Genomic DNA, 5,018 nt, shown 5'->3' on the forward strand with positions numbered 1-5,018 from the left:
AAATTTATATTGTTATATTATTAATCTTTATATTAATTTTTGTAAAATTTAAATTTTTATTTTTTGAGATATAAAGAAAATAATACTTAGATGTTTATAAATTAGGATTTAGAGTATTTTTTAGAATTTTTAAGATGTTAGAGGATCTATAGTAAATTTATGGTTCGTTTTTTTTATGATAAAAATTAAGAAAAAATTCTATATTATCTAGAAATTTGAAAAAAAATGAATGATTGGATCAAGAGATATAAAATTCTAAATTTTGGAGAGAAAAAAAAACTTTGTGGAAAAAAAATATTTTGAAAGGATTTTGCTATAATTTGAGCATTTTATGCAAAGTAAAAAGGTTTTTGGGAGCCAAGACTTTATATATATGTTAAAGATGGAGATATGGAGCTATAAAAAATTTATAATATAAAGATAGATTTTTGAAAGAAGATTATGGATTTTCTTTGAAATTATTAGAAATCTAATTTACCAACAAATGATTAATTATGATTTGATATTATACAGGATGTTAGGGAATTTCTAGCTGATTTAAAAAGCCTTATATCTAAACCTTATTAAATATAAAAGGTTTTATTAGTAGAATATCTTTTAATATTATTGTAGTTATTTTTCCTCTATAATAAGAATATATCTTTTATTGGAGCTTGGCAAGTAAATTAAAGCTAAATTCTCTATAGTTAAGTATTTATTGTATTTCAAGATTATAAATCATACTATATGATAATGGATTCTCTCTTCTTGAAATCATATGCCTAAATACTTTCTAATTAATAAAAAATTAGTAAAGATTCAACCAACTAGCTCTTCATTTGATATTACAATTTTATATTTGCAAGTTGTTAGATGAAGTCATTAGCAATCTTCAAGTGTTCTTCAATAGTTATGTTTTCAGTTATGCAAATATTGTAGAAGTATAAACTCATGGAAAGCTTGCAATTCATAGAGCTTAATTGATATAGATCTCTAAATTTGATCTAAATTATTCTAGGATTTAAAAAAATTCATAATATTAATAAAAATTAAATCTTTATTATTGATACAATGATTCTTATGGCTTTAAACTATAATTCTTTGGTTGTATTGGCAAGTACAAATGCAGTGGTGGTGGAGAAAAGAAGAGTTGCAGAAGGATTTATAATGATTGTATAATCAACTTTGAATTGATTAGTATTAAAGGACAATGCTCCAACAACTTCTTCCCGTGCAAAAATATCTTGAGCTCATAAAACTAAATGGTGTAGTTGGAAGCTCTTTGTAGCTTTGAGCTTTCATGTACATCTTTAATTGTAAGAAAAAACTCTATAGTGGAGATAAAAGAAACAAAAAAAATTAAAAAGAAGTAAAAACCAAAGAAAATAAAGAGAGTGAAAAATCTAAAGTCACTCAAATACCATGTTGTAATTAGCAGATTGCTAATAATATCTTTAAAAGAGATTAGAATAAAGATAGAAGAGCATCTAACATACACTATTGTGCTCTTATATTGGGAATATGTAACCTAATTAGCCAATTGTATATAGTGTTAACCTTAATGGATGAAAATATTGGATGAACTCTGTTCATAAAAATAAGAGATGTCAACAATATGGCAGCGATATTGTTGTTTTACTACTTGAGTACACAAAGTGATATATGTTTTATCAATTCACTTCAATACTGTTTTGATTTGTTTCCTTTATGCCCAGATGAGTGTCTTCTAAAGCAATCCAGCTTCAACTTGCATGGTTTGTCGTTTGCATCAACATGGACGTACCGAGTATCATCGATTCGTCCAGTCGTAACAGCATTGCAGAATTTTCTGTTGCGATCGAAGATTGAGAGATGCCAATGCAGTAGAGGTTTGTCCACCGTAGATTTCTGCAGCCTTTCGATGTGAATTTGGAATTGTGACACTCAGTGTCTCTACTGCTTGTGACAGTAACATTGACTTTCTTCCATATCGTTTCTAAGGGAACAAATGGCTGCGATATACTCAGTAACGTTAGGCGGCAACTGATTGTGGTATTTTTTGCGTATCAAGGTGGGATTAAGGTCGTAACATCAACCGGTTGAAACTAGCCGACACAACTCCTGGCCTTTCTTGCCGAGCGAAAGCACATCCCACACAGTTGGCTTATGGAAAATTAAGGTGCTAAACGGCACGTCTTTGCAGTGCGCAGAGGGTGTTAGGGGGTTGGGTCCAAGCCATAAGGGTTGCCTCCACACAAACAGGTCCAGAAACGATGAAAGACTGGCGATCCATGTACTTCTGTCTTTCCTGAATAACAGTGCATTTTACGTTTGCACTGAGTACACATATTGTCACAATACATCCTGAGAAATTTGCACCACGCCTGCATGTCCTTGGAATGAAGATATCTCATGGGAAAAGCATAGTGTGGCTCTTCTTTGCTTTTTGCCATCAGCACCATGGCGTTCTTGGAGGTCCACGACTAGTGGTTGATATGAATCATTGAATGAGACCAAGTCTAGGTATTTGTGGAACCAATTTTTAATTCTAGAATTCATCGACTCATGGTAATCATCATCTAAAAGGTCCACCTCCTTTCTAATCCTTTAAGCATCTGTTTCTCAAAGTTTGGTTGGATGGTTGGTTGTTTGGATAGCTAGTTAGGTATGCAATGTTTTATCGAATCCCCACAATCGGATCTTTTTCATACAATCCTTCATGATGAAATTCGATACTTTTGATATGCCGCGTTATCAACTTCCACCTGCTGCATACTGATTTGTTGTGTTTATACTATTTATCTCATGTTTGTTCAGGGAATATTTTTTTGTCAGAGATGCCCCTAAATGAACAAATACACTGGTTTCTTTCAATAGCACAAGCTTTCAGATTTGAGATGTGAAGTAAACTGCGATTTGTCGGCGACTTGCATGCTGCGTATGTAGGATGAGAATCTCATCTCGTTCTTAGCTAATTGGTATATGTTGTGTTTGTTCCACATGTACCTGAGGTTTCAAAGGCTGTTTCTGAGCATAGACTTGCATAAAGGTGTCATCAAGAACTAAGAAAACTAGTGCAAATACAGATGATTGATCCATTAGCTGCTCACGAATGTTGTGCAGGGGAGGCTATGGAAAAATAAATCTTTGCCTTCTTGGCTAAAACAGGAAAATTCGTGCAGAAAATTTTGCCTGATCTTATATTGAGATGCAAATGATACTAAGAGGGTTTCTCACTTTAAAAAAAATAAGTTATATCTTGTCAACTTGAGACAATTGATGCGGAGAATGACTGCACGAGATAGTAACGTTGTTCTGTTGAGTTCGCATTCTTTTACGCTCATTTCTAGTCTTCCTGCTGAAAGATCTATCCTTGTTTGTGGCTACGGCGAGGTGGATAAAGAGCTCTGAGCACGACATTTACGGAGGTAGTGCGAAACACCACCAATGCTTCGTGCCTGGTCCCTGCAATTGTGCATTAAGTTCCCTGAATCCCTTCAGGTTCCTATTCTAGAACTGCGTTTTGCATTCATTGAAAATGCTTGTATTGCAGTTCAGTATGATCCTAGCTATAGATTTTCTCTGGAAGACCTAAGGTTGTTTGGTCATTCATGCTTTTGTTCATTCTTGTATTGCATAATCTCTTCAGCTTGCAAGTTGCGGTAAGTGCCATAGTAGTGGAGTATTGATGAAATGTAGAAGTTACGTAGATGTTGTGCAGTTTGATTTCCAACACATCTATTGCCAATTGAATTATGTGCGGTTGATGGATTTGTGCAATTCCACTGCTGAATGTGCGAGCAAACAACATTAGTTCTACAATGCTCCAAATTGTGCTTTAGCTGTCAAGACATTTGAAGAGTCACGATTGGTCGCAAAGGGTTTTGAAAACTGCCTGGACTCGGTGAGGATATTATTTGAAAACCTGTTTACACTTCTAAATGGCGTCTTAGGTTGCACAATTATGCAAGGCAGTGGTCAATAGCTTTTCTTTACGTTTCAATCGTTTTGGTGTTACTATGTAGTGTCAAAATTTGGCCACCTTTACACTACTTAACGCGGTAACATATTAGTGTGCGTCCACTGCAGCTTTGTCCTAACGGAAATGTAGTCTGCAGGAGAAGGAAAGTGTAATGACGACTTGTTGCATCGACTTTCTAAATCGTACCATGTTCACTCAGAATGACCATTCTGAACTTTCCAACTCTCTGTCTCTACGAAGTGTGCTAGACAAAGTTGCACGGGTGTGGAGGCATGCAAGTTAGCGATGAAAAGTAGCTATGTGCGACAAAATTGAATTTTAGACCAACTCCTTCGTGCAGGGGTTATCATTTATGAAAAGCGAGAACACCACAGAATTTCAGCTGGCTGTCAAATCAATGGCACTGTCTGTGTAAAGCATGCTGCGACGAAAAGCACCTCTTGCCAGTGGCTTCTGTTCCTTGTCAGGGGCGTGACACTTACGACTCTTGTATGTGATAGAAGATATGGTATCTAAGAGAATAAAACTTTGAAGTTGTGCTTCATCGTTTGCACGTGTGCTGATGTCGTTAATCTGATCTATTGTGTGAGCAATTTTGGCCAATTGTGTTTGTCTCTCATTCCTACAATTGTACCTTCCTAAGCACCGTGTACAGTATGTGCATTTCGTCAACAATAAGGGTCTACGTGACGTCAATACAATCAGGATTCTCTCCATGAGCTTGAAACGTTGCTATACCTCGATGGCCTGACACGAAATGCTCTGCAAACGCGTATTGTCTAAATGCATGTTACGATGAAGTGCTCTGCAAAATGCGTGCCGACGGAAGATTGTATTGTAAAGCACCTTGACTCTCTGTCCAATCCAAGACGAATCACCCATTCACATGAAACGCGTGGTTCGATTCGGAATGTTGGCATCTGTACAGACATCCTAAATACTATGTGAGGAATCTGTACTACCTCGGATGGATCTCGCAGGAGAGGGCGGATTCTGACCCGTATTTTACCAGGTTGGGATTTAGGTGCCATTTCATCATGTCTGAAGTTTCTGCTTTTGTGTAGCAAGGTCGGAAACC

General features: G+C 36.0%; 1 long non-coding RNA gene across 5 annotated transcripts; it reads left to right on the forward strand.

The window, feature by feature from the left end:
• The first annotated feature begins 2,685 nt into the window (after nt 1-2,685).
• On the forward strand, nt 2,686-4,484 carry LOC149989336 (uncharacterized). Of its 5 annotated transcripts, none has more exons than XR_016502431.1 (4): nt 2,792-3,007; nt 3,362-3,459; nt 3,773-3,862; nt 4,077-4,484. It is a non-coding gene; the product is annotated as an uncharacterized LOC149989336 (long non-coding RNA). The 5 variants fall into 5 exon arrangements; XR_016502432.1 differs by having other exon boundaries at nt 2,808-2,936; XR_016502433.1 differs by having other exon boundaries at nt 2,816-2,900.
• Nucleotides 4,485-5,018: the final 534 nt, after the last annotated feature.

The sequence above is a fragment of the Physcomitrium patens genome, chromosome 4, assembly GCF_059467195.1.
Source record: "Physcomitrium patens ecotype Gransden chromosome 4, ASM5946719v1, whole genome shotgun sequence".
Taxonomy (NCBI): domain Eukaryota; kingdom Viridiplantae; phylum Streptophyta; class Bryopsida; order Funariales; family Funariaceae; genus Physcomitrium; species Physcomitrium patens.